Raw genomic sequence first — 26,071 nt, 5'->3', positions numbered from 1 at the left:
TCAAACAGGGTAATAACATTTAAACTTACATTTCTTTTCATAACATAACAAAACCATAATAAACAAAAAAGATTTTTTTCCTCAACATGTCAAAGCCAAATTATGCCTGTATTTAATCGTTTCTTCTTCAACCAATGCCAACAGAAGTGTTACTATTTAAATTAAAAACTATATAGAAACAATATCAAACAAATTTCAACAAAATAAAGTGTCTACAACACGTGGTGTTCCCAAGCGGTCACCCATCTAAGTACTAACCACGCCCGACGTTGCTTGACTTCGGTGATCGGACGAGAACCGGTATTTTCAACGTGGTATGGCCGTAGACATACGTACATATCTAATTTATGTTTAAATAATTTCAATATAATGTACAGTTGGTTTAGAAAATGTTATCTAACATAACCAGGATGAAGCCGCCAGTCACACTGCACTTTCATTGGTTCTTTCGTTAAAACAAAATACAATGATCTAAGTTCTAAGATTTTTGGTCTTCTACTAAATAAGTTTTATAAATGTTAAAAGTCTTGAACTAAAATAGAATCATATTTTGTTACAATTGCTGATAACCAAATGTTAAAGTATGTGATTCAAACAGGGTAATAACATTTAAACTTACATTTCTTTTCATAACATAACAGAACTATAATAAACAAAAAAATATTTTTTTCCTCAACATGTCAAAGCCAAATTATGCCTGTATTTCATCTTTTCTTCTTCGACTATTGCCAATAGAAGTGTTACTATTTAAAATAAAAACTATATAGAAACAATATCAAACAAATTTCAACAAAAAAAATGTCTACAACACGTGGTGTTCCCAAGCGGTCACCCATCTAAGTACTAACAACGCCCGACGTTGCTTGACTTCGGTGATCAGACGAGAACCGGTATTTTCAACGTGGTATGGCCGTAGACATACGTACATATCTAATTTATGTTTAAATAATTTCAATATAATGTACAGTTGGTTTAGAAAATGTTATCTAACATTACCAGGATGAAGCCATCAGTCACACTGCACTTTCATTGGTTCTTTCGTTAAAACAAAATACAATGATCTAAGTTCTAAGATTTTTCAACTTCTACTAAATAAGGTTTATAAATGTTAAAAGTCTTGAACTAAAATAGATTCATATTTTGTTACAATTGCTGATAACCAATCGTTAAAGTATGTGATTCAAACAGGGTTATAACATTTAAACTTAAATTTCTTTTCATAAAATAACATAACCATAATAAACAAAAAAAAGATTTTTTTCTCAACATGTCAAAGCCAAATTATGCCTGTATTTAATCGTTTCTTCTTCAACCAATGCCAACAGAAGTGTTACTATTTAAATTAAAAACTATATAGAAACAATATCAAACAAATTTCAACAAAATAAAGTGTCTACAACACGTGGTGTTCCCAAGCGGTCACCCATCTAAGTACTAACCACGCCCGACGTTGCTTGACTTCGGTGATCGGACGAGAACCGGTATTTTCTACGTGGTATGGCCGTAGACATACGTACATATCTAATTTATGTTTAAATAATTTCAATATAATGTACAGTTGGTTTAGAAAATGTTATCTAACATAACCAGGATGAAGCCGCCAGTCACACTGCACTTTCATTGGTTCTTTCGTTAAAACAAAATACAATGATCTAAGTTCTAAGATTTTTGGTCTTCTACTAAATAAGTTTTATAAATGTTAAAAGTCTTGAACTAAAATAGAATCATATTTTGTTACAATTGCTGATAACCAAATGTTAAAGTATGTGATTCAAACAGGGTAATAACATTTAAACTTACATTTCTTTTCATAACATAACAGAACTATAATAAACAAAAAAATTTTTTTTTCCTCAACATGTCAAAGCCAAATTATGCCTGTATTTAATCTTTTCTTCTTCGACTATTGCCAATAGAAGTGTTACTATTTAAAATGAAAACTATATAGAAACAATATCAAACAAATTTCAACAAAAAAAAAGTGTCTACAACACGTGGTGTTCCCAAGCGGTCACCCATCTAAGTACTAACCACGCCCAACGTTGCTTGACTTCGGTGATCGGACGAGAACCGGTATTTTCAACGTGGTATGGATGTAGACATACGTACATATCTAATTTATGTTTAAATAATTTCAATATAATGTACAGTTGGTTTAGAAAATGTTATCTAACATTACCAGGATGAAGCCATCAGTCACACTGCACTTTCATTGGTTCTTTCGTTAAAACAAAATACAATGATCTAAGTTCTAAGATTTTTCGTTTTCTACTAAATAAGGTTTATAAATGTTAAAAGTATTGAACTAAAATAGAATCATATTTTGTTACAATTGCTGATAACCAAATGTTAAAGTATGTGATTCAAACAGGGTAATAACATTTAAACTTACATTTCTTTTCATAACATAACAAAACCATAATAAACAAAAAAGATTTTTTTCCTCAACATGTCAAAGCCAAATTATGCCTGTATTTAATCGTTTCTTCTTCAACCAATGCCAACAGAAGTGTTACTATTTAAATTAAAAACTATATAGAAACAATATCAAACAAATTTCAACAAAATAAAGTGTCTACAACACGTGGTGTTCCCAAGCGGTCACCCATCTAAGTACTAACAACGCCCGACGTTGCTTGACTTCGGTGATCAGACGAGAACCGGTATTTTCAACGTGGTATGGCCGTAGACATACGTACATATCTAATTTATGTTTAAATAATTTCAATATAATGTACAGTTGGTTTAGAAAATGTTATTTAACATTACCAGGATGAAGCCATCAGTCACACTGCACTTTCATTGGTTCTTTCGTTAAAACAAAATACAATGATCTAAGTTCTAAGATTTTTCGTCTTCTACTAAATAAGTTTTATAAATGTTAAAAGTATTGAACTAAAATAGAATCATATTTTGTTACAATTGCTGATAACCAAATGTTAAAGTATGTGATTCAAACAGGGTAATAACATTTAAACTTACATTTCTTTTCATAACATAACAAAACCATAATAAACAAAAAAGATTTTTTTCCTCAACATGTCAAAGCCAAATTATGCCTGTATTTAATCGTTTCTTCTTCAACCAATGCCAACAGAAGTGTTACTATTTAAATTAAAAACTATATAGAAACAATATCAAACAAATTTCAACAAAATAAAGTGTCTACAACACGTGGTGTTCCCAAGCGGTCACCCATCTAAGTACTAACCACGCCCGACGTTGCTTGACTTCGGTGATCGGACGAGAACCGGTATTTTCAACGTGGTATGGCCGTAGACATACGTACATATCTAATTTATGTTTAAATAATTTCAATATAATGTACAGTTGGTTTAGAAAATGTTATCTAACATAACCAGGATGAAGCCGCCAGTCACACTGCACTTTCATTGGTTCTTTCGTTAAAACAAAATACAATGATCTAAGTTCTAAGATTTTTGGTCTTCTACTAAATAAGTTTTATAAATGTTAAAAGTCTTGAACTAAAATAGAATCATATTTTGTTACAATTGCTGATAACCAAATGTTAAAGTATGTGATTCAAACAGGGTAATAACATTTAAACTTACATTTCTTTTCATAACATAACATAACCATAATAAACAAAAAAGATTTTTTTCCTCAACATGTCAAAGCCAAATTATGCCTGTATTTAATTGTTTCTTCTTCAACCAATGCCAACAGAAGTGTTACTATTTAAATTAAAAACTATATAGAAACAATATCAAACAAATTTCAACAAAATAAAGTGTCTACAACACGTGGTGTTCCCAAGCGGTCACCCATCTAAGTACTAACCACGCCCGACGTTGCTTGACTTCGGTGATCGGACGAGAACCGGTATTTTCAACGTGGTATGGCCGTAGACATACGTACATATCTAATTTATGTTTAAATAATTTCAATATAATGTACAGTTGGTTTAGAAAATGTTATCTAACATAACCAGGATGAAGCCGCCAGTCACACTGCACTTTCATTGGTTCTTTCGTTAAAACAAAATACAATGATCTAAGTTCTAAGATTTTTGGTCTTCTACTAAATAAGTTTTATAAATGTTAAAAGTCTTGAACTAAAATAGAATCATATTTTGTTACAATTGCTGATAACCAAATGTTAAAGTATGTGATTCAAACAGGGTAATAACATTTAAACTTACATTTCTTTTCATAACATAACAGAACTATAATAAACAAAAAAATATTTTTTTCCTCAACATGTCAAAGCCAAATTATGCCTGTATTTAATCTTTTCTTCTTCGACTATTGCCAATAGAAGTGTTACTATTTAAAATAAAAACTATATAGAAACAATATCAAACAAATTTCAACAAAAAAAATGTCTACAACACGTGGTGTTCCCAAGCGGTCACCCATCTAAGTACTAACCACGCCCGACGTTGCTTGACTTCGGTGATCGGACGAGAACCGGTATTTTCAACGTGGTATGGCCGTAGACATACGTACATATCTAATTTATGTTTAAATAATTTCAATATAATGTACAGTTGGTTTAGAAAATGTTATCTAACATTACCAGGATGAAGCCATCAGTCACACTGCACTTTCATTGGTTCTTTCGTTAAAACAAAATACAATGATCTAAGTTCTAAGATTTTTCGTCTTCTACTAAATAAGTTTTATAAATGTTAAAAGTCTTGAACTAAAATAGAATCATATTTTGTTACAATTGCTGATAACCAAATGTTAAAGTATGTGATTCAAACAGGGTAATAACATTTAAACTTACATTTCTTTTCATAACATAACATAACCATAATAAACAAAAAAGATTTTTTTCCTCAACATGTCAAAGCCAAATTATGCCTGTATTTAATTGTTTCTTCTTCAACCAATGCCAACAGAAGTGTTACTATTTAAATTAAAAACTATATAGAAACAATATCAAACAAATTTCAACAAAATAAAGTGTCTACAACACGTGGTGTTCCCAAGCGGTCACCCATCTAAGTACTAACCACGCCCGACGTTGCTTGACTTCGGTGATCGGACGAGAACCGGTATTTTCAACGTGGTATGGCCGTAGACATACGTACATATCTAATTTATGTTTAAATAATTTCAATATAATGTACAGTTGGTTTAGAAAATGTTATCTAACATAACCAGGATGAAGCCGCCAGTCACACTGCACTTTCATTGGTTCTTTCGTTAAAACAAAATACAATGATCTAAGTTCTAAGATTTTTGGTCTTCTACTAAATAAGTTTTATAAATGTTAAAAGTCTTGAACTAAAATAGAATCATATTTTGTTACAATTGCTGATAACCAAATGTTAAAGTATGTGATTCAAACAGGGTAATAACATTTAAACTTACATTTCTTTTCATAACATAACAGAACTATAATAAACAAAAAAATATTTTTTTCCTCAACATGTCAAAGCCAAATTATGCCTGTATTTAATCTTTTCTTCTTCGACTATTGCCAATAGAAGTGTTACTATTTAAAATAAAAACTATATAGAAACAATATCAAACAAATTTCAACAAAAAAAATGTCTACAACACGTGGTGTTCCCAAGCGGTCACCCATCTAAGTACTAACCACGCCCGACGTTGCTTGACTTCGGTGATCGGACGAGAACCGGTATTTTCAACGTGGTATGGCCGTAGACATACGTACATATCTAATTTATGTTTAAATAATTTCAATATAATGTACAGTTGGTTTAGAAAATGTTATCTAACATTACCAGGATGAAGCCATCAGTCACACTGCACTTTCATTGGTTCTTTCGTTAAAACAAAATACAATGATCTAAGTTCTAAGATTTTTGGTCTTCTACTAAATAAGTTTTATAAATGTTAAAAGTCTTGAACTAAAATAGAATCATATTTTGTTACAATTGCTGATAACCAAATGTTAAAGTATGTGATTCAAACAGGGTAATAACATTTAAACTTACATTTCTTTTCATAACATAACATAACCATAATAAACAAAAAATATTTTTTTCCTCAACATGTCAAAGCCAAATTATGCCTGTATTTAATCGTTTCTTCTTCAACCAATGCCAACAGAAGTGTTACTATTTAAATTAAAAACTATATAGAAACAATATCAAACAAATTTCAACAAAATAAAGTGTCTACAACACGTGGTGTTCCCAAGCGGTCACCCATCTAAGTACTAACCACGCCCGACGTTGCTTGACTTCGGTGATCGGACGAGAACCGGTATTTTCAACGTGGTATGGCCGTAGACATACGTACATATCTAATTTATGTTTAAATAATTTCAATATAATGTACAGTTGGTTTAGAAAATGTTATCTAACATAACCAGGATGAAGCCGCCAGTCACACTGCACTTTCATTGGTTCTTTCGTTAAAACAAAATACAATGATCTAAGTTCTAAGATTTTTGGTCTTCTACTAAATAAGTTTTATAAATGTTAAAAGTCTTGAACTAAAATAGAATCATATTTTGTTACAATTGCTGATAACCAAATGTTAAAGTATGTGATTCAAACAGGGTAATAACATTTAAACTTACATTTCTTTTCATAACATAACAGAACTATAATAAAGAAAAAAATATTTTTTTCCTCAACATGTCAAAGCCAAATTATGCCTGTATTTAATCTTTTCTTCTTCGACTATTGCCAATAGAAGTGTTACTATTTAAAATAAAAACTATATAGAAACAATATCAAACAAATTTCAACAAAAAAAATGTCTACAACACGTGGTGTTCCCAAGCGGTCACCCATCTAAGTACTAACCACGCCCGACGTTGCTTGACTTCGGTGATCGGACGAGAACCGGTATTTTCAACGTGGTATGGCCGTAGACATACGTACATATCTAATTTATGTTTAAATAATTTCAATATAATGTACAGTTGGTTTAGAAAATGTTATCTAACATAACCAGGATGAAGCCATCAGTCACACTGCACTTTCATTGGTTCTTTCCTTAAAACAAAATACAATGATCTAAGTTCTAAGATTTTTCGTCTTCTACTAAATAAGTTTTATAAATGTTAAAAGTCTTGAACTAAAATAGAATCATATTTTGTTACAATTGCTGATAACCAAATGTTAAAGTATGTGATTCAAACAGGGTAATAACATTTAAACTTACATTTCTTTTCATAACATAACAGAACTATAATAAAGAAAAAAATATTTTTTTCCTAAACATGTCAAAGCCAAATTATGCCTGTATTTAATCTTTTCTTCTTTGACTATTGCCAATAGAAGTGTTACTATTTAAAATAAAAACTATATAGAAACAATATCAAACAAATTTCAACAAAAAAAATTTCTACAACACGTGGTGTTCCCAAGCGGTCACCCATCTAAGTACTAACCACGCCCGACGTTGCTTGACTTCGGTGATCGGACGAGAACCGGTATTTTCAACGTGGTATGGCCGTAGACATACGTACATATCTAATTTATGTTTAAATAATTTCAATATAATGTACAGTTGGTTTAGAAAATGTTATCTAACATAACCAGGATGAAGCCGCCAGTCACACTGCACTTTCATTGGTTCTTTCCTTAAAACAAAATACAATGATCTAAGTTCTAAGATTTTTGGTCTTCTACTAAATAAGTTTTATAAATGTTAAAAGTCTTGAACTAAAAAAGAATCATATTTTGTTACAATTGCTGATAACCAAATGTTAAAGTATGTGATTCAAACAGGGTAATAACATTTAAACTTACATTTCTTTTCATAACATAACAGAACTATAATAAACAAAAAAATATTTTTTTCCTCAACATGTCAAAGCCAAATTATGCCTGTATTTAATCTTTTCTTCTTCGACTATTGCCAATAGAAGTGTTACTATTTAAAATAAAAACTATATAGAAACAATATCAAACAAATTTCAACAAAAAAAATGTCTACAACACGTGGTGTTCCCAAGCGGTCACCCATCTAAGTACTAACCACGCCCGACGTTGCTTGACTTCGGTGATCGGACGAGAACCGGTATTTTCAACGTGGTATGGCCGTAGACATACGTACATATCTAATTTATGTTTAAATAATTTCAATATAATGTACAGTTGGTTTAGAAAATGTTATCTAACATAACCAGGATGAAGCCGCCAGTCACACTGCACTTTCATTGGTTCTTTCCTTAAAACAAAATACAATGATCTAAGTTCTAAGATTTTTGGTCTTCTACTAAATAAGTTTTATAAATGTTAAAAGTCTTGAACTAAAAAAGAATCATATTTTGTTACAATTGCTGATAACCAAATGTTAAAGTATGTGATTCAAACAGGGTAATAACATTTAAACTTACATTTCTTTTCATAACATAACAGAACTATAATAAAGAAAAAAATATTTTTTTCCTCAACATGTCAAAGCCAAATTATGCCTGTATTTAATCTTTTCTTCTTCGACTATTGCCAATAGAAGTGTTACTATTTAAAATAAAAACTATATAGAAACAATATCAAACAAATTTCAACAAAAAAAATGTCTACAACACGTGGTGTTCCCAAGCGGTCACCCATCTAAGTACTAACCACGCCCGACGTTGCTTGACTTCGGTGATCGGACGAGAACCGGTATTTTCAACGTGGTATGGCCGTAGACATACGTACATATCTAATTTATGTTTAAATAATTTCAATATAATGTACAGTTGGTTTAGAAAATGTTATCTAACATTACCAGGATGAAGCCATCAGTGACACTGCACTTTCATTGGTTCTTTCGTTAAAACAAAATACAATGATCTAAGTTCTAAGATTTTTCGTCTTCTACTAAATAAGTTTTATAAATGTTAAAAGTCTTGAACTAAAATAGAATCATATTTTGTTACAACTGCTGATAACGAAATGTTAAAGTATGTGATTCAAATAGGGTAATAACATTTAAACTTACATTTCTTTTCATAACATAACATAACCATAATAAACAAAAAAATATATTTTTCCTCAACATGTCAAAGCTAAATTATGCCTGTATTTAATCTTTTCTTCTTCGACTATTGCCAATAGAAGTGTTACTATTTAAAATAAAAACTATATAGAAACAATATCAAACAAATTTCAACAAAAAAAAGTGTCTACAACACGTGGTGTTCCCAAGCGGTCACCCATCTAAGTACTAACCACGCCCGACGTTGCTTGACTTCGGTGATCGGACGAGAACCGGTATTTTCAACGTGGTATGGCCGTAGACATACGTACATATCTAATTTATGTTTAAATAATTTTAATATAATGTACAGTTGGTTTAGAAAATGTTATCTAACATTACCAGGATGAAGCCATCAGTCACACTGCTCTTTCATTGGTTCTTTCGTTAAAACAAAATACAATGATCTAAGTTCTAAGATTTTTGGTCTTCTACTAAATAAGTTTTATAAATGTTAAAAGTCTTGAACTAAAAAAGAATCATATTTTGTTACAATTGCTGATAACCAAATGTTAAAGTATGTGATTCAAACAGGGTAATAACATTTAAACTTACATTTCTTTTCATAACATAACAGAACTATAATAAAGAAAAAAATATTTTTTTCCTCAACATGTCAAAGCCAAATTATGCCTGTATTTAATCTTTTCTTCTTCGACTATTGCCAATAGAAGTGTTACTATTTAAAATAAAAACTATATAGAAACAATATCAAACAAATTTCAACAAAAAAAATGTCTACAACACGTGGTGTTCCCAAGCGGTCACCCATCTAAGTACTAACCACGCCCGACGTTGCTTGACTTCGGTGATCGGACGAGAACCGGTATTTTCAACGTGGTATGGCCGTAGACATACGTACATATCTAATTTATGTTTAAATAATTTCAATATAATGTACAGTTGGTTTAGAAAATGTTATCTAACATTACCAGGATGAAGCCATCAGTGACACTGCACTTTCATTGGTTCTTTCGTTAAAACAAAATACAATGATCTAAGTTCTAAGATTTTTCGTCTTCTACTAAATAAGTTTTATAAATGTTAAAAGTCTTGAACTAAAATAGAATCATATTTTGTTACAACTGCTGATAACGAAATGTTAAAGTATGTGATTCAAATAGGGTAATAACATTTAAACTTACATTTCTTTTCATAACATAACATAACCATAATAAACAAAAAAATATATTTTTCCTCAACATGTCAAAGCTAAATTATGCCTGTATTTAATCTTTTCTTCTTCGACTATTGCCAATAGAAGTGTTACTATTTAAAATAAAAACTATATAGAAACAATATCAAACAAATTTCAACAAAAAAAAGTGTCTACAACACGTGGTGTTCCCAAGCGGTCACCCATCTAAGTACTAACCACGCCCGACGTTGCTTGACTTCGGTGATCGGACGAGAACCGGTATTTTCAACGTGGTATGGCCGTAGACATACGTACATATCTAATTTATGTTTAAATAATTTTAATATAATGTACAGTTGGTTTAGAAAATGTTATCTAACATTACCAGGATGAAGCCATCAGTCACACTGCTCTTTCATTGGTTCTTTCGTTAAAACAAAATACAATGATCTAAGTTCTAAGATTTTTCGTCTTCTACTAAATAAGGTTTATAAATGTTAAAAGTCTTGAACTAAAATAGAATCATATTTTGTTACAATTGCTGATAACCAATTGTTAAAGTATGTGATTCAAACAGGGTAATAACATTTAAACTTACATTTCTTTTCATAACATAACATAACCATAATAAACAAAAAAATATTTTTTTCCTCAACATGTCAAAGCCAAATTATGCCTGTATTTAATCTTTTCTGCTTCGACTATTGCCAATAGAAGTGTTACTATTTACATTAAAAACTATATAGAAACAATATCAAACAAATTTCAACAAAAAAAAGTGTCTACAACACGTGGTGTTCCCAAGCGGTCACCCATCTAAGTACTAACAACGCCCGACGTTGCTTGACTTCGGTGATCAGACGAGAACCGGTATTTTCAACGTGGTATGGCCGTAGACATACGTACATATCTAATTTATGTTTAAATAATTTCAATATAATGTACAGTTGGTTTAGAAAATGTTATCTAACATTACCAGGATGAAGCCATCAGTCACACTGCACTTTCATTGGTTCTTTCGTTAAAACAAAATACAATGATCTAAGTTCTAAGATTTTTCAACTTCTACTAAATAAGGTTTATAAATGTTAAAAGTCTTGAACTAAAATAGATTCATATTTTGTTACAATTGCTGATAACCAATCGTTAAAGTATGTGATTCAAACAGGGTTATAACATTTAAACTTAAATTTCTTTTCATAAAATAACATAACCATAATAAACAAAAAAAAGATTTTTTTCTCAACATGTCAAAGCCAAATTATGCCTGTATTTAATCTTTTCTTCTTCGACCAATGCCAATAGATGTGTTACTATTTAAATTAAAAACTATATAGAAACAATATCAAACAAATTTCAAGAAAAAAAAAGTGTCTACATTACGTGGTGTTCCCAAGCGGTCACCCATCTAAGTACTAACCACGCCCGACGTTGCTTGACTTCGGTGATCGGACGAGAACCGGTATTTTCAACGTGGTATGGATGTAGACATACGTACATATCTAATTTATGTTTAAATAATTTCAATATAATGTACAGTTGGTTTAGAAAATGTTATCTAACATTACCAGGATGAAGCCATCAGTCACACTGCACTTTCATTGGTTCTTTCGTTAAAACAAAATACAATGATCTAAGTTCTAAGATTTTTCGTCTTCTACTAAATAAGGTTTATAAATGTTAAAAGTATTGAACTAAAATAGAATCATATTTTGTTACAATTGCTGATAACCAAATGTTAAAGTATGTGATTCAAACAGGGTAATAACATTTAAACTTACATTTCTTTTCATAACATAACATAACCATAATAAACAAAAAAGATTTTTTTCCTCAACATGTCAAAGCCAAATTATGCCTGTATTTAATCGTTTCTTCTTCAACCAATGCCAACAGAAGTGTTACTATTTAAATTAAAAACTATATAGAAACAATATCAAACAAATTTCAACAAAATAAAGTGTCTACAACACGTGGTGTTCCCAAGCGGTCACCCATCTAAGTACTAACCACGCCCGACGTTGCTTGACTTCGGTGATCGGACGAGAACCGGTATTTTCAACGTGGTATGGCCGTAGACATACGTACATATCTAATTTATGTTTAAATAATTTCAATATAATGTACAGTTGGTTTAGAAAATGTTATCTAACATAACCAGGATGAAGCCGCCAGTCACACTGCACTTTCATTGGTTCTTTCGTTAAAACAAAATACAATGATCTAAGTTCTAAGATTTTTGGTCTTCTACTAAATAAGTTTTATAAATGTTAAAAGTCTTGAACTAAAATAGAATCATATTTTGTTACAATTGCTGAAAACCAAATGTTAAAGTATGTGATTCAAACAGGGTAATAACATTTAAACTTACATTTCTTTTCATAACATAACAGAACTATAATAAACAAAAAATTTTTTTTTTCCTCAACATGTCAAAGCCAAATTATGCCTGTATTTAATCTTTTCTTCTTCGACTATTGCCAATAGAAGTGTTACTATTTAAAATGAAAACTATATAGAAAAAATATCAAACAAATTTCAACAAAAAAAAAGTGTCTACAACACGTGGTGTTCCCAAGCGGTCACCCATCTAAGTACTAACCACGCCCAACGTTGCTTGACTTCGGTGATCGGACGAGAACCGGTATTTTCAACGTGGTATGGATGTAGACATACGTACATATCTAATTTATGTTTAAATAATTTCAATATAATGTACAGTTGGTTTAGAAAATGTTATCTAACATTACCAGGATGAAGCCATCAGTCACACTGCACTTTCATTGGTTCTTTCGTTAAAACAAAATACAATGATCTAAGTTCTAAGATTTTTCGTCTTCTACTAAATAAGGTTTATAAATGTTAAAAGTATTGAACTAAAATAGAATCATATTTTGTTACAATTGCTGATAACCAAATGTTAAAGTATGTGATTCAAACAGGGTAATAACATTTAAACTTACATTTCTTTTCATAACATAACAAAACCATAATAAAGAAAAAAGATTTTTTTCCTCAACATGTCAAAGCCAAATTATGCCTGTATTTAATCGTTTCTTCTTCAACCAATGCCAACAGAAGTGTTACTATTTAAATTAAAAACTATATAGAAACAATATCAAACAAATTTCAACAAAATAAAGTGTCTACAACACGTGGTGTTCCCAAGCGGTCACCCATCTAAGTACTAACAACGCCCGACGTTGCTTGACTTCGGTGATCAGACGAGAACCGGTATTTTCAACGTGGTATGGCCGTAGACATACGTACATATCTAATTTATGTTTAAATAATTTCAATATAATGTACAGTTGGTTTAGAAAATGTTATCTAACATTACCAGGATGAAGCCATCAGTCACACTGCACTTTCATTGGTTCTTTCGTTAAAACAAAATACAATGATCTAAGTTCTAAGATTTTTCGTCTTCTACTAAATAAGGTTTATAAATGTTAAAAGTATTGAACTAAAATAGAATCATATTTTGTTACAATTGCTGATAACCAAATGTTAAAGTATGTGATTCAAACAGGGTAATAACATTTAAACTTACATTTCTTTTCATAACATAACAAAACCATAATAAACAAAAAAGATTTTTTTCCTCAACATGTCAAAGCCAAATTATGCCTGTATTTAATCGTTTCTTCTTCAACCAATGCCAACAGAAGTGTTACTATTTAAATTAAAAACTATATAGAAACAATATCAAACAAATTTCAACAAAATAAAGTGTCTACAACACGTGGTGTTCCCAAGCGGTCACCCATCTAAGTACTAACCACGCCCGACGTTGCTTGACTTCGGTGATCGGACGAGAACCGGTATTTTCAACGTGGTATGGCCGTAGACATACGTACATATCTAATTTATGTTTAAATAATTTCAATATAATGTACAGTTGGTTTAGAAAATGTTATCTAACATAACCAGGATGAAGCCGCCAGTCACACTGCACTTTCATTGGTTCTTTCGTTAAAACAAAATACAATGATCTAAGTTCTAAGATTTTTGGTCTTCTACTAAATAAGTTTTATAAATGTTAAAAGTCTTGAACTAAAATAGAATCATATTTTGTTACAATTGCTGATAACCAAATGTTAAAGTATGTGATTCAAACAGGGTAATAACATTTAAACTTACATTTCTTTTCATAACATAACAGAACTATAATAAACAAAAAAATATTTTTTTCCTCAACATGTCAAAGCCTAATTATGCCTGTATTTAATCTTTTCTTCTTCGACTATTGCCAATAGAAGTGTTACTATTTAAAATAAAAACTATATAGAAACAATATCAAACAAATTTCAACAAAAAAAATGTCTACAACACGTGGTGTTCCCAAGCGGTCACCCATCTAAGTACTAACCACGCCCGACGTTGCTTGACTTCGGTGATCGGACGAGAACCGGTATTTTCAACGTGGTATGGCCGTAGACATACGTAGATATCTAATTTATGTTTAAATAATTTCAATATAATGTACAGTTGGTTTAGAAAATGTTATCTAACATTACCAGGATGAAGCCATCAGTCACACTGCACTTTCATTGGTTCTTTCGTTAAAACAAAATACAATGATCTAAGTTCTAAGATTTTTCGTCTTCTACTAAATAAGTTTTATAAATGTTAAAAGTCTTGAACTAAAATAGAATCATATTTTGTTACAATTGCTGATAACCAAATGTTAAAGTATGTGATTCAAACAGGGTAATAACATTTAAACTTACATTTCTTTTCATAACATAACATAACCATAATAAACAAAAAAGATTTTTTTCCTCAACATGTCAAAGCCAAATTATGCCTGTATTTAATCGTTTCTTCTTCAACCAATGCCAACAGAAGTGTTACTATTTAAATTAAAAACTATATAGAAACAATATCAAACAAATTTCAACAAAAAAAATGTCTACAACACGTGGTGTTCCCAAGCGGTCACCCATCTAAGTACTAACCACGCCCGACGTTGCTTGACTTCGGTGATCGGACGAGAACCGGTATTTTCAACGTGGTATGGCCGCAGACATACGTACATATCTAATTTATGTTTAAATAATTTCAATATAATGTACAGTTGGTTTAGAAAATGTTATCTAACATAACCAGGATGAAGCCATCAGTCACACTGCACTTTCATTGGTTCTTTCCTTAAAACAAAATACAATGATCTAAGTTCTAAGATTTTTCGTCTTCTACTAAATAAGTTTTATAAATGTTAAAAGTCTTGAACTAAAATAGAATCATATTTTGTTACAATTGCTGATAACCAAATGTTAAAGTATGTGATTCAAACAGGGTAATAACATTTAAACTTACATTTCTTTTCATAACATAACAGAACTATAATAAAGAAAAAAATATTTTTTTCCTCAACATGTCAAAGCCAAATTATGCCTGTATTTAATCTTTTCTTCTTTGACTATTGCCAATAGAAGTGTTACTATTTAAAATAAAAACTATATAGAAACAATATCAAACAAATTTCAATAAAAAAAATGTCTACAACACGTGGTGTTCCCAAGCGGTCACCCATCTAAGTACTAACCACGCCCGACGTTGCTTGACTTCGGTGATCGGACGAGAACCGGTATTTTCAACGTGGTATGGCCGTAGACATACGTACATATCTAATTTATGTTTAAATAATTTCAATATAATGTACAGTTGGTTTAGAAAATGTTATCTAACATTACCAGGATGAAGCCATCAGTCACACTGCACTTTCATTGGTTCTTTCGTTAAAACAAAATACAATGATCTAAGTTCTAAGATTTTTCGTCTTCTACTAAATAAGTTTTATAAATGTTAAAAGTCTTGAACTAAAATAGAATCATATTTTGTTACAATTGCTGATAACCAAATGTTAAAGTATGTGATTCAAACAAGGTAATAACATTTAAACTTACATTTCTTTTCATAACATAACAGAACTATAATAAACAAAAAAAGATTTTTTTCCTCAACATGTCAAAGCCAAATTATGCCTGTATTTAATCTTTTCTTCTTCGACTATTGCCAATAGAAGTGTTACTATTTAAATTAAAAACTATATAGAAACAATATCAAACAAATTTCAACAAAAAAAAGTGTCTACAACACGTGGTGTTCCCAAGCGGTCACCCATCTAAGTACTAACCACGCCCGACGTTGCTTGACTTCGGTGATCGGACGAGAACCGGTATTTTCAACGTGGTATGGCCGTAGACATACGTACATATCTAATTTATGTTTAAATAATTTAAATATAATGTACAGTTGGTTTAGAAAATGTTATCTAACATAACCAGGATGAAGCCGCCAGTCACACTGCACTTTCATTGGTTCTTTCGTTAAAACAAAATACAATGATCTAAGTTCTAAGATTTTTGGTCTTCTACTAAATAAGTTTTATAAATGTTAAAAGTCTTGAACTAAAATAGAATCATATTTTGTTACAATTGCTGATAACCAAATGTTAAAGTATGTGATTCAAACAGGGTAATAACATTTAAACTTACATTTCTTTTCATAACATAACAGAACTATAATAAAGAAAAAAATATTTTTTTCCTCAACATGTCAAAGCCAAATTATGCCTGTATTTAATCTTTTCTTCTTCGACTATTGCCAATAGAAGTGTTACTATTTAAAATAAAAACTATATAGAAACAATATCAAACAAATTTCAACAAAAAAAATGTCTACAACACGTGGTGTTCCCAAGCGGTCACCCATCTAAGTACTAACCACGCCCGACGTTGCTTGACTTCGGTGATCGGACGAGAACCGGTATTTTCAACGTGGTATGGCCGTAGACATACGTACATATCTAATTTATGTTTAAATAATTTCAATATAATGTACAGTTGGTTTAGAAAATGTTATCTAACATTACCAGGATGAAGCCATCAGTCACACTGCACTTTCATTGGTTCTTTCGTTAAAACAAAATACAATGATCTAAGTTCTAAGATTTTTCGTCTTCTACTAAATAAGTTTTATAAATGTTAAAAGTCTTGAACTAAAATAGAATCATATTTTGTTACAATTGCTGATAACCAAATGTTAAAGTATGTGATTCAAACAGGGTAATAACATTTAAACTTACATTTCTTTTCATAACATAACATAACCATAATAAACAAAAAAAATATATTTTTCCTCAACATGTCAAAGCTAAATTATGCCTGTATTTAATCTTTTCTTCTTCGACTATTGCCAATAGAAGTGTTACTATTTAAAATAAAAACTATATAGAAACAATATCAAACAAATTTCAACAAAAAAAAGTGTCTACAACACGTGGTGTTCCCAAGCGGTCACCCATCTAAGTACTAACAACGCCCGACGTTGCTTGACTTCGGTGATCAGACGAGAACCGGTATTTTCAACGTGGTATGGCCGTAGACATACGTACATATCTAATTTATGTTTAAATAATTTCAATATAATGTACAGTTGGTTTAGAAAATGTTATCTAACATTACCAGGATGAAGCCATCAGTCACACTGCACTTTCATTGGTTCTTTCGTTAAAACAAAATACAATGATCTAAGTTCTAAGATTTTTCAACTTCTACTAAATAAGTTTTATAAATGTTAAAAGTCTTGAACTAAAATACAATCATATTTTGTTACAATTGCTGATAACCAAATGTTAAAGTATGTGATTCAAACAGGGTAATAACATTTAAACTTACATTTCTTTTCATAACATAACAGAACTATAATAAACAAAAAAAATTTTTTCCTCAACATGTAAAAGCCAAATTATGCCTGTATTTAATCTTTTCTTCTTCGACTATTGTCAATAGAAGTGTTACTATTTAAATTAAAAACTATATAGAAACAATATCAAACAAATTTCAACAAAAAAAAGTGTCTACAACACGTGGTGTTCCCAAGCGGTCACCCATCTAAGTACTAACCACGCCCGACGTTGCTTGACTTCGGTGATCGGACGAGAACCGGTATTTTCAACGTGGTATGGCCGTAGACATACGTTTATATCTAATTTATGTTTAAATAATTTTAATATAATGTACAGTTGGTTTAGAAAATGTTATCTAACATTACCAGGATGAAGCCATCAGTCACACTGCACTTTCATTGGTTCTTTCGTTAAAACAAAATACAATGATCTAAGTTCTAAGATTTTTGGTCTTCTACTAAATACGTTTTATAAATGTTAAAAGTCTTGAACTAAAATAGAATCATATTTTTTTACAATTGCTGATAACCAAATGTTAAAGTATGTGATTCAAACAGGGTAATAACATTTAAACTTACATTTCTTTTCATAACATAACAGAACTATAATAAACAAAAAAATATTTTTTTCCTCAACATGTCAAAGCCAAATTATGCCTGTATTTAATCTTTTCTTCTTCGACTATTGCCAATAGAAGTGTTACTATTTAAATTAAAAACTATATAGAAACAATATCAAACAAATTTCAACAAAAAAAAAAGTGTCTACAACACGTGGTGTTCCCAAGCGGTCACCCATCTAAGTACTAACCACGCCCGACGTTGCTTGACTTCGGTGATCGGACGAGAACCGGTATTTTCAACGTGGTATGGCCGTAGACATACTTACATATCTAATTTATAATTAAATAATTCCAATATAATGTACAGTTGGTTTAGAAAATGTTATCTAACATTACCAGGATGAAGCCATCAGTCACACTGCACTTTCATTGGTTCTTTCGTTAAAACAAAATACAATGATCTAAGTTCTAAGATTTTTGGTCTTCTACTAAATACGTTTTATAAATGTTAAAAGTCTTGAACTAAAATAGAATCATATTTTGTTACATTTGCTGATAACGAAATGTTAAAGTATGTGATTCAAACAGGGTAATAACATTTAAACTTACATTTCTTTTCATAACATAACATAACCATAATAAACAAAAAAGATTTTTTTCCTCAACATGTCAAAGCCAAATTATGCCTGTATTTAATCTTTTCTTCTTCGACCTATGCCAATAGAAGTGTTACTATTTAAAAAAAAAACTATATAGAAACAATATCAAACAAATTTCAACAAAAAAAAGTGTCTACAACACGTGGTGTTCCCAAGCGGTCACCCATCTAAGTACTAACCACGCCCGACGTTGCTTGACTTCGGTAATCGGACGGGAACCGGTATTTTCAACGTGGTATGGCCGTAGACATACGTACATATCTAATTTATGTTTAAATAATTTCAATATAATGTACAGTTGGTTTAGAAAATGTTATCTAACATTACCAGGATGAAGCCATCAGTCACACTGCACTTTCATTGGTTCTTTCGTTAAAACAAAATACAATGATCTAAGTTCTAAGATTTTTGGTCTTCTACTAAATAAGTTTTATAAATGTTAAAAGTCTTGAACTAAAATACAATCATATTTTGTTACAATTAATGATAACCAAATGTTAAAGTATGTGATTCAAACAGGGTAATAACATTTAAACTTACATTTCTTTTTATAACATAACATAACCATAATAAACAAAAAATATTTTTTTCCTCAACATGTCAAAGCCAAATTATGCCTGTATTTAATCTTTTCTTCTTCGACCAATGCCAATAGAAGTGTTACTATTTAAAATAAAAACTATATAGAAACAATATCAAACAAATTTCAACAAAAAAAAGTGTCTACAACACGTGGTGTTCCCAAGCGGTCACCCATCTAAGTACTAACCACGCCCGACGTTGCTTGACTTCGGTGATCGGACGAGAACCGGTATTTTCAACGTGGTATGGCCGTAGACATACGTACATATCTAATTTATGTTTAAATAATTTTAATATAATGTACAGTTGGTTTAGAAAATGTTATCTAACATTACCAGGATGAAGCCGTCAGTCACACTGCACTTTCATTGGTTCTTTCGTTAAAACAAAATACAATGATCTAAGTTCTAAGATTTTTGGTCTTCTACTAAATAAGTTTTATAAATGTTAAAAGTCTTAAACTAAAATAGAATCATATTTTGTTACAATTGCTGATAACGAAATGTTCAAGTATGTGATTCAAACAGGGTAATAACATTTAAACTTACATTTCTTTTCATAACATAACATAACCATAATAAACAAAAAAATATTTTTTTCCTCAACATGTCAAAGCCAAATTATGCCTGTATTTTATCTTTTCTTCTTCCACCAATGCCAATAGAAGTGTTACTATTTAAAATAAAAACTATATAGAAACAATATCAAACAAATTTCAACAAAAAAAAGTGTCTACAACACGTGATGTTCCCAAGCGGTCACCCATCTAAGTACTAACCACGCCCGACGTTGCTTGACTTCGGTGATCGGACGAGAACCGGTATTTTCAACGTGGTATGGCCGTAGACATACGTACATATCTAATTTATGTTTAAATAATTTCAATATAATGTACAGTTGGTTTAGAAAATGTTATCTAACATTACCAGGATGAAGCCGTCAGTCACACTGCACTTTCATTGGTTCTTTCGTTAAAACAAAATACAATGATCTAAGTTCTAAGATTTTTCGTCTTCTACTAAATAAGTTTTATAAATGTTAAAAGTCTTGAACTAAAATAGAATCATATTTTGTTACAATTGCTGATAACCAAATGTTAAAGTATGTGATTCAAACAGGGTAATAACATTTAAACTTACATTTCTTTTCATAACATAACATAACCATAATAAACAAAAAAATATTTTTTTCCTCAACATGTCAAAGCCAAATTATGCCTGTATTTTATCTTTTCTTTTTTGACCAATGCCTATAGAAGTGTTACTATTTAAAATAAAAACTATATAGAAACAATATCAAACAAATTTCAACAAAAAAAATGTCTACAACACGTGGTGTTCCCAAGCGGTCACCCATCTAAGTACTAACCACGCCCGACGTTGCTTGACTTCGGTGATCGGACGAGAACCGGTATTTTCAACGTGGTATGGCCCTAGACATACGTACATATCTAATTTATGTTTAAATAATTTCAATATAATGTACAGTTGGTTTAGAAAATGTTATCTAACATTACCAGGATGAAGCCATCAGTCACACTGCACTTTCATTGGTTCTTTCGTTAAAACAAAATACAATGATCTAAGTTCTGAGATTTTTCGTCTTCTACTAAATAAGTTTTATAAATGTTAAAAGTCTTGAACTAAAATAGAATCATATTTTGTTACAATTGCTGATAACCAATCGTTAAAGTGATTCAAACAGGGTTATAACATTTAAACTTAAATTTCTTTTCATAAAATAACATAACCATAATAAACAAAAAAAAGATTTTTTTCTCAACATGTCAAAGCTAAATTATGCCTGTATTTAATCTTTTCTTCTTCGACCAATGCCAATAGAAGTGTTACTATTTAAAATAAAAACTATATAGAAACAATATCAAACAAATTTCAAGAAAAAAAAAGTGTCTACAACACGTGGTGTTCCCAAGCGGTCACCCATCTAAGTACTAACCACGCCCGACGTTGCTTGACTTCGGTGATCGGACGAGAACCGGTATTTTCAACGTGGTATGGCCGTAGACATACGTACATATCTAATTTATGTTTAAATAATTTCAATATAATGTACAGTTGGTTTAGAAAATGTTATCTAACATTACAAGGATGAAGCCATCAGTCACACTGCACTTTCATTGGTTCTTTCGTTAAAACAAAAATACAATGATCTAAGTTCTAAGATTTTTGGTCTTCTACTAAATAAGTTTTATAAATGTTAAAAGTCTTGAACTAAAATAGAATCATATTTTGTTACAATTGCTGATAACCAAATGTTAAAGTATGTGATTCAAACAGGGTAATAACATTTAAACTTACATTTCTTTTCATAACATAACATAACCATAATAAACAAAAAAATATTTTTTTCCTCAACATGTCAAAGCCAAATTATGCCTGTATTTTATCTTTTCTTCTTTGACCAATGCCAATAGAAGTGTTACTATTTAAAATAAAAACTATATAGAAACAATATCAAACAAATTTCAACAAAAAAAAGTGTCTACAACACGTGGTGTTCCCAAGCGGTCACCCATCTAAGTACTAACCACGCCCGACGTTGCTTGACTTCGGTGATCGGACGAGAACCGGTATTTTCAACGTGGTATGGCCGTAGACATACGTACATATCTAATTTATGTTTAAATAATTTCAATATAATGTACAGTTGGTTTAGAAAATGTTATCTTACATTACCAGGATGAAGCCATCAGTCACACTGCACTTTCATTGGTTCTTTCGTTAAAACAAAATACAATGATCTAAGTTCTAAGATTTTTCGTCTTCTACTAAATAAGTTTTATAAATGTTAAAAGTCTTGAACTAAAATAGAATCATATTTTGTTACAATTGCTGATAACCAAATGTTAAAGTATGTGATTCAAACAGGGTAATAACATTTAAACTTACATTTCTTTTCATAACATAACATAACCATAATAAACAAAAAAATATTTTTTTCCTCAACATGTCAAAGCCAAATTATGCCTGTATTTTATCTTTTCTTCTTCGACCAATGCCAATAGAAGTGTTACTATTTAAAATAAAAACTATATAGAAACAATATCAAACAAATTTCAACAAAAAAAGTGTCTACAACACGTGGTGTTCCCAAGCGGTCACCCATCTAAGTACTAACCACGCCCGACGTTGCTTGACTTCGGTGATCGGACGAGAACCGGTATTTTCAACGTGGTATGGCCGTAGACATACGTACATATCTAATTTTTGTTTAAATAATTTCAATATAATGTACAGTTGGTTTAGAAAATGTTATCTAACATTACAAGGATGAAGCCATCAGTCACACTGCACTTTCATTGGTTCTTTCGTTAAAACAAAAATACAATGATCTAAGTTCTAAGATTTTTGGTCTTCTACTAAATAAGTTTTATAAATGTTAAAAGTCTTGAACTAAAATAGAATCATATTTTGTTACAATTGCTGATAACCAAATGTTAAAGTATGTGATTCAAACAGGGTAATAACATTTAAACTTACATTTCTTTTCATAACATAACATAACCATAATAAACAAAAAAATATTTTTTTCCTCAACATGTCAAAGCCAAATTATGCCTGTATTTTATCTTTTCTTCTTCGACTATTGCCAATAGAAGTGTTACTATTTAAAATAAAAACTATATAGAAACAATATCAAACAAATTTCAACAAAAAAAAGTGTCTACAACACGTGGTGTTCCCAAGCGGTCACCCATCTAAGTACTAACCACGCCCGACGTTGCTTGACTTCGGTGATCGGACGAGAACCGGTATTTTCAACGTGGTATGGCCGTAGACATACGTACATATCTAATTTATGTTTAAATAATTTCAATATAATGTACAGTTGGTTTAGAAAATGTTATCTTACATTACCAGGATGAAGCCATCAGTCACACTGCACTTTCATTGGTTCTTTCGTTAAAACAAAATACAATGATCTAAGTTCTAAGATTTTTCGTCTTCTACTAAATAAGTTTTATAAATGTTAAAAGTCTTGAACTAAAATAGAATCATATTTTGTTACAATTGCTGATAACCAAATGTTAAAGTATGTGATTCAAACAGGGTAATAACATTTAAACTTACATTTCTTTTCATAACATAACATAACCATAATAAACAAAAAAATATTTTTTTCCTCAACATGTCAAAGCCAAATTATGCCTGTATTTTATCTTTTCTTCTTCGACCAATGCCAATAGAAGTGTTACTATTTAAAATAAAAACTATATAGAAACAATATCAAACAAATTTCAACAAAAAAAAGTGTCTACAACACGTGGTGTTCCCAAGCGGTCACCCATCTAAGTACTAACCACGCCCGACGTTGCTTGACTTCGGTGATCGGACGAGAACCGGTATTTTCAACGTGGTATGGCCGTAGACATACGTACATATCTAATTTATGTTTAAATAATTTCAATATAATGTACAGTTGGTTTAGAAAATGTTATCTAACATTACCAGGATGAAGCCGTCAGTCACACTGCACTTTCTTTGGTTCTTTCGTTAAAACAAAATACAATGATCTAAGTTCTAAGATTTTTGGTCTTCTACTAAATAAGTTTTATAAATGTTAAAAGTCTTGAACTAAAATAGAATCATATTTTTTTACAATTGCTGATAACCAAATGTTAAAGTATGTGATTCAAACAGGGTAATAACATTTAAACTTACATTTCTTTTCATAACATAACATAACCATAATAAACAAAAAAATATTTTTTTCCTCAACATGTCAAAGCCAAATTATGCCTGTATTTTATCTTTTCTTCTTCGACCAATGCCAATAGAAGTGTTACTATTTAAAATAAAAACTATATAGAAACAATATCAAACAAATTTCAACAAAAAAAAGTGTCTACAACACGTGGTGTTCCCAAGCGGTCACCCATCTAAGTACTAACCACGCCCGACGTTGCTTGACTTCGGTGATCGGACGAGAACCGGTATTTTCAACGTGGTATGGCCGTAGACATACGTACATATCTAATTTATGTTTAAATAATTTCAATATAATGTACAGTTGGTTTAGAAAATGTTATCTAACATTACCAGGATGAAGCCGTCAGTCACACTGCACTTTCTTTGGTTCTTTCGTTAAAACAAAATACAATGATCTAAGTTCTAAGATTTTTGGTCTTCTACTAAATAAGTTTTATAAATGTTAAAAGTCTTGAACTAAAATAGAATCATATTTTTTTACAATTGCTGATAACCAAATGTTAAAGTATGTGATTCAAACAGGGTAATAACATTTAAACTTACATTTCTTTTCATAACATAACATAACCATAATAAACAAAAAAATATTTTTTTCCTCAACATGTCAAAGCCAAATTATGCCTGTATTTTATCTTTTCTTCTTCGACCAATGCCAATAGAAGTGTTACTATTTAAAATAAAAACTATATAGAAACAATATCAAACAAATTTCAACAAAAAAAAGTGTCTACAACACGTGGTGTTCCCAAGCGGTCACCCATCTAAGTACTAACCACGCCCGACGTTGCTTGACTTCGGTGATCGGACGAGAACCGGTATTTTCAACGTGGTATGGCCGTAGACATACGTACATATCTAATTTATGTTTAAATAATTTCAATATAATGTACAGTTGGTTTAGAAAATGTTATCTAACATTACCAGGATGAAGCCGTCAGTCACACTGCACTTTCTTTGGTTCTTTCGTTAAAACAAAATACAATGATCTAAGTTCTAAGATTTTTGGTCTTCTACTAAATAAGTTTTATAATTGTTAAAAGTCTTGAACTAAAATAGAATCATATTTTTTTACAATTGCTGATAACCAAATGTTAAAGTATGTGATTCAAACAGGGTAATAACATTTAAACTTACATTTCTTTTCATAACATAACATAACCATAATAAACAAAAAAATATTTTTTTCCTCAACATGTCAAAGCCAAATTATGCCTGTATTTTATCTTTTCTTCTTCGACCAATGCCAATAGAAGTGTTACTATTTAAAATAAAAACTATATAGAAACAATATCAAACAAATTTCAACAAAAAAAAGTGTCTACAACACGTGGTGTTCCCAAGCGGTCACCCATCTAAGTACTAACCACGCCCGACGTTGCTTGACTTCGGTGATCGGACGAGAACCGGTATTTTCAACGTGGTATGGCCGTAGACATACGTACATATCTAATTTATGTTTAAATAATTTCAATATAATGTACAGTTGGTTTAGAAAATGTTATCTAACATTACCAGGATGAAGCCGTCAGTCACACTGCACTTTCTTTGGTTCTTTCGTTAAAACAAAATACAATGATCTAAGTTCTAAGATTTTTGGTCTTCTACTAAATAAGTTTTATAATTGTTAAAAGTCTTGAACTAAAATAGAATCATATTTTTTTACAATTGCTGATAACCAAATGTTAAAGTATGTGATTCAAACAGGGTAATAACATTTAAACTTACATTTCTTTTCATAACATAACATAACCATAATAAACAAAAAAATATTTTTTTCCTCAACATG

General features: G+C 30.5%; 44 non-coding genes across 44 annotated transcripts; all 44 read right to left on the bottom strand.

Moving 5' to 3' along the window:
• Positions 1-209: 209 nt before the first annotated feature.
• Positions 210-328, bottom strand: LOC129925415 (5S ribosomal RNA). Its single transcript, XR_008777181.1, has one exon. It is a non-coding gene; the product is annotated as a 5S ribosomal RNA (ribosomal RNA).
• Positions 329-799: 471 nt separating this feature from the next.
• On the bottom strand, positions 800-918 carry LOC129925478 (5S ribosomal RNA). The gene has a single exon (XR_008777244.1). It is a non-coding gene; the product is annotated as a 5S ribosomal RNA (ribosomal RNA).
• Positions 919-1,390: 472 nt separating this feature from the next.
• Positions 1,391-1,509, bottom strand: LOC129925464 (5S ribosomal RNA). The gene has a single exon (XR_008777230.1). It is a non-coding gene; the product is annotated as a 5S ribosomal RNA (ribosomal RNA).
• A 473-nt stretch (positions 1,510-1,982) lies between these two features.
• LOC129925448 (5S ribosomal RNA) lies at positions 1,983-2,101 on the bottom strand. The gene has a single exon (XR_008777214.1). It is a non-coding gene; the product is annotated as a 5S ribosomal RNA (ribosomal RNA).
• Positions 2,102-2,572: 471 nt separating this feature from the next.
• Positions 2,573-2,691, bottom strand: LOC129925477 (5S ribosomal RNA). The gene has a single exon (XR_008777243.1). It is a non-coding gene; the product is annotated as a 5S ribosomal RNA (ribosomal RNA).
• A 471-nt stretch (positions 2,692-3,162) lies between these two features.
• On the bottom strand, positions 3,163-3,281 carry LOC129925412 (5S ribosomal RNA). Its single transcript, XR_008777180.1, has one exon. It is a non-coding gene; the product is annotated as a 5S ribosomal RNA (ribosomal RNA).
• A 471-nt stretch (positions 3,282-3,752) lies between these two features.
• On the bottom strand, positions 3,753-3,871 carry LOC129925411 (5S ribosomal RNA). The gene has a single exon (XR_008777179.1). It is a non-coding gene; the product is annotated as a 5S ribosomal RNA (ribosomal RNA).
• Positions 3,872-4,342: 471 nt separating this feature from the next.
• On the bottom strand, positions 4,343-4,461 carry LOC129925410 (5S ribosomal RNA). The gene has a single exon (XR_008777178.1). It is a non-coding gene; the product is annotated as a 5S ribosomal RNA (ribosomal RNA).
• Positions 4,462-4,932: 471 nt separating this feature from the next.
• On the bottom strand, positions 4,933-5,051 carry LOC129925409 (5S ribosomal RNA). Its single transcript, XR_008777177.1, has one exon. It is a non-coding gene; the product is annotated as a 5S ribosomal RNA (ribosomal RNA).
• A 471-nt stretch (positions 5,052-5,522) lies between these two features.
• LOC129925407 (5S ribosomal RNA) lies at positions 5,523-5,641 on the bottom strand. Its single transcript, XR_008777175.1, has one exon. It is a non-coding gene; the product is annotated as a 5S ribosomal RNA (ribosomal RNA).
• Positions 5,642-6,112: 471 nt separating this feature from the next.
• Positions 6,113-6,231, bottom strand: LOC129925406 (5S ribosomal RNA). The gene has a single exon (XR_008777174.1). It is a non-coding gene; the product is annotated as a 5S ribosomal RNA (ribosomal RNA).
• Positions 6,232-6,702: 471 nt separating this feature from the next.
• Positions 6,703-6,821, bottom strand: LOC129925405 (5S ribosomal RNA). The gene has a single exon (XR_008777173.1). It is a non-coding gene; the product is annotated as a 5S ribosomal RNA (ribosomal RNA).
• Positions 6,822-7,292: 471 nt separating this feature from the next.
• Positions 7,293-7,411, bottom strand: LOC129925463 (5S ribosomal RNA). Its single transcript, XR_008777229.1, has one exon. It is a non-coding gene; the product is annotated as a 5S ribosomal RNA (ribosomal RNA).
• Positions 7,412-7,882: 471 nt separating this feature from the next.
• Positions 7,883-8,001, bottom strand: LOC129925404 (5S ribosomal RNA). Its single transcript, XR_008777172.1, has one exon. It is a non-coding gene; the product is annotated as a 5S ribosomal RNA (ribosomal RNA).
• A 471-nt stretch (positions 8,002-8,472) lies between these two features.
• On the bottom strand, positions 8,473-8,591 carry LOC129925403 (5S ribosomal RNA). The gene has a single exon (XR_008777171.1). It is a non-coding gene; the product is annotated as a 5S ribosomal RNA (ribosomal RNA).
• Positions 8,592-9,063: 472 nt separating this feature from the next.
• On the bottom strand, positions 9,064-9,182 carry LOC129925402 (5S ribosomal RNA). The gene has a single exon (XR_008777170.1). It is a non-coding gene; the product is annotated as a 5S ribosomal RNA (ribosomal RNA).
• Positions 9,183-9,653: 471 nt separating this feature from the next.
• On the bottom strand, positions 9,654-9,772 carry LOC129925401 (5S ribosomal RNA). The gene has a single exon (XR_008777169.1). It is a non-coding gene; the product is annotated as a 5S ribosomal RNA (ribosomal RNA).
• Positions 9,773-10,244: 472 nt separating this feature from the next.
• On the bottom strand, positions 10,245-10,363 carry LOC129925400 (5S ribosomal RNA). The gene has a single exon (XR_008777168.1). It is a non-coding gene; the product is annotated as a 5S ribosomal RNA (ribosomal RNA).
• Positions 10,364-10,835: 472 nt separating this feature from the next.
• LOC129925475 (5S ribosomal RNA) lies at positions 10,836-10,954 on the bottom strand. The gene has a single exon (XR_008777241.1). It is a non-coding gene; the product is annotated as a 5S ribosomal RNA (ribosomal RNA).
• A 473-nt stretch (positions 10,955-11,427) lies between these two features.
• LOC129925458 (5S ribosomal RNA) lies at positions 11,428-11,546 on the bottom strand. The gene has a single exon (XR_008777224.1). It is a non-coding gene; the product is annotated as a 5S ribosomal RNA (ribosomal RNA).
• A 471-nt stretch (positions 11,547-12,017) lies between these two features.
• Positions 12,018-12,136, bottom strand: LOC129925399 (5S ribosomal RNA). The gene has a single exon (XR_008777167.1). It is a non-coding gene; the product is annotated as a 5S ribosomal RNA (ribosomal RNA).
• Positions 12,137-12,609: 473 nt separating this feature from the next.
• LOC129925447 (5S ribosomal RNA) lies at positions 12,610-12,728 on the bottom strand. The gene has a single exon (XR_008777213.1). It is a non-coding gene; the product is annotated as a 5S ribosomal RNA (ribosomal RNA).
• A 471-nt stretch (positions 12,729-13,199) lies between these two features.
• On the bottom strand, positions 13,200-13,318 carry LOC129925474 (5S ribosomal RNA). The gene has a single exon (XR_008777240.1). It is a non-coding gene; the product is annotated as a 5S ribosomal RNA (ribosomal RNA).
• A 471-nt stretch (positions 13,319-13,789) lies between these two features.
• On the bottom strand, positions 13,790-13,908 carry LOC129925398 (5S ribosomal RNA). The gene has a single exon (XR_008777166.1). It is a non-coding gene; the product is annotated as a 5S ribosomal RNA (ribosomal RNA).
• A 471-nt stretch (positions 13,909-14,379) lies between these two features.
• LOC129925396 (5S ribosomal RNA) lies at positions 14,380-14,498 on the bottom strand. The gene has a single exon (XR_008777164.1). It is a non-coding gene; the product is annotated as a 5S ribosomal RNA (ribosomal RNA).
• Positions 14,499-14,968: 470 nt separating this feature from the next.
• On the bottom strand, positions 14,969-15,087 carry LOC129925457 (5S ribosomal RNA). The gene has a single exon (XR_008777223.1). It is a non-coding gene; the product is annotated as a 5S ribosomal RNA (ribosomal RNA).
• Positions 15,088-15,558: 471 nt separating this feature from the next.
• LOC129925395 (5S ribosomal RNA) lies at positions 15,559-15,677 on the bottom strand. The gene has a single exon (XR_008777163.1). It is a non-coding gene; the product is annotated as a 5S ribosomal RNA (ribosomal RNA).
• A 472-nt stretch (positions 15,678-16,149) lies between these two features.
• On the bottom strand, positions 16,150-16,268 carry LOC129925394 (5S ribosomal RNA). Its single transcript, XR_008777162.1, has one exon. It is a non-coding gene; the product is annotated as a 5S ribosomal RNA (ribosomal RNA).
• Positions 16,269-16,739: 471 nt separating this feature from the next.
• On the bottom strand, positions 16,740-16,858 carry LOC129925393 (5S ribosomal RNA). The gene has a single exon (XR_008777161.1). It is a non-coding gene; the product is annotated as a 5S ribosomal RNA (ribosomal RNA).
• Positions 16,859-17,331: 473 nt separating this feature from the next.
• LOC129925473 (5S ribosomal RNA) lies at positions 17,332-17,450 on the bottom strand. The gene has a single exon (XR_008777239.1). It is a non-coding gene; the product is annotated as a 5S ribosomal RNA (ribosomal RNA).
• A 470-nt stretch (positions 17,451-17,920) lies between these two features.
• Positions 17,921-18,039, bottom strand: LOC129925392 (5S ribosomal RNA). The gene has a single exon (XR_008777160.1). It is a non-coding gene; the product is annotated as a 5S ribosomal RNA (ribosomal RNA).
• A 474-nt stretch (positions 18,040-18,513) lies between these two features.
• LOC129925544 (5S ribosomal RNA) lies at positions 18,514-18,632 on the bottom strand. Its single transcript, XR_008777309.1, has one exon. It is a non-coding gene; the product is annotated as a 5S ribosomal RNA (ribosomal RNA).
• Positions 18,633-19,103: 471 nt separating this feature from the next.
• LOC129925456 (5S ribosomal RNA) lies at positions 19,104-19,222 on the bottom strand. Its single transcript, XR_008777222.1, has one exon. It is a non-coding gene; the product is annotated as a 5S ribosomal RNA (ribosomal RNA).
• A 471-nt stretch (positions 19,223-19,693) lies between these two features.
• LOC129925543 (5S ribosomal RNA) lies at positions 19,694-19,812 on the bottom strand. The gene has a single exon (XR_008777308.1). It is a non-coding gene; the product is annotated as a 5S ribosomal RNA (ribosomal RNA).
• A 472-nt stretch (positions 19,813-20,284) lies between these two features.
• LOC129925455 (5S ribosomal RNA) lies at positions 20,285-20,403 on the bottom strand. The gene has a single exon (XR_008777221.1). It is a non-coding gene; the product is annotated as a 5S ribosomal RNA (ribosomal RNA).
• A 471-nt stretch (positions 20,404-20,874) lies between these two features.
• On the bottom strand, positions 20,875-20,993 carry LOC129925462 (5S ribosomal RNA). Its single transcript, XR_008777228.1, has one exon. It is a non-coding gene; the product is annotated as a 5S ribosomal RNA (ribosomal RNA).
• Positions 20,994-21,462: 469 nt separating this feature from the next.
• Positions 21,463-21,581, bottom strand: LOC129925542 (5S ribosomal RNA). Its single transcript, XR_008777307.1, has one exon. It is a non-coding gene; the product is annotated as a 5S ribosomal RNA (ribosomal RNA).
• A 473-nt stretch (positions 21,582-22,054) lies between these two features.
• LOC129925541 (5S ribosomal RNA) lies at positions 22,055-22,173 on the bottom strand. The gene has a single exon (XR_008777306.1). It is a non-coding gene; the product is annotated as a 5S ribosomal RNA (ribosomal RNA).
• Positions 22,174-22,644: 471 nt separating this feature from the next.
• Positions 22,645-22,763, bottom strand: LOC129925540 (5S ribosomal RNA). The gene has a single exon (XR_008777305.1). It is a non-coding gene; the product is annotated as a 5S ribosomal RNA (ribosomal RNA).
• A 473-nt stretch (positions 22,764-23,236) lies between these two features.
• On the bottom strand, positions 23,237-23,355 carry LOC129925538 (5S ribosomal RNA). The gene has a single exon (XR_008777303.1). It is a non-coding gene; the product is annotated as a 5S ribosomal RNA (ribosomal RNA).
• Positions 23,356-23,827: 472 nt separating this feature from the next.
• LOC129925537 (5S ribosomal RNA) lies at positions 23,828-23,946 on the bottom strand. Its single transcript, XR_008777302.1, has one exon. It is a non-coding gene; the product is annotated as a 5S ribosomal RNA (ribosomal RNA).
• A 472-nt stretch (positions 23,947-24,418) lies between these two features.
• LOC129925536 (5S ribosomal RNA) lies at positions 24,419-24,537 on the bottom strand. Its single transcript, XR_008777301.1, has one exon. It is a non-coding gene; the product is annotated as a 5S ribosomal RNA (ribosomal RNA).
• Positions 24,538-25,009: 472 nt separating this feature from the next.
• On the bottom strand, positions 25,010-25,128 carry LOC129925535 (5S ribosomal RNA). The gene has a single exon (XR_008777300.1). It is a non-coding gene; the product is annotated as a 5S ribosomal RNA (ribosomal RNA).
• A 472-nt stretch (positions 25,129-25,600) lies between these two features.
• On the bottom strand, positions 25,601-25,719 carry LOC129925534 (5S ribosomal RNA). The gene has a single exon (XR_008777299.1). It is a non-coding gene; the product is annotated as a 5S ribosomal RNA (ribosomal RNA).
• Between the last annotated feature and the right edge of the window lie 352 nt (positions 25,720-26,071).

Source organism: Biomphalaria glabrata, chromosome 3, assembly GCF_947242115.1.
Source record: "Biomphalaria glabrata chromosome 3, xgBioGlab47.1, whole genome shotgun sequence".
In the NCBI taxonomy this organism is placed as follows: Eukaryota; Metazoa; Mollusca; class Gastropoda; family Planorbidae; genus Biomphalaria; species Biomphalaria glabrata.
This window is presented reverse-complemented; position numbering and strand designations above follow the sequence as displayed.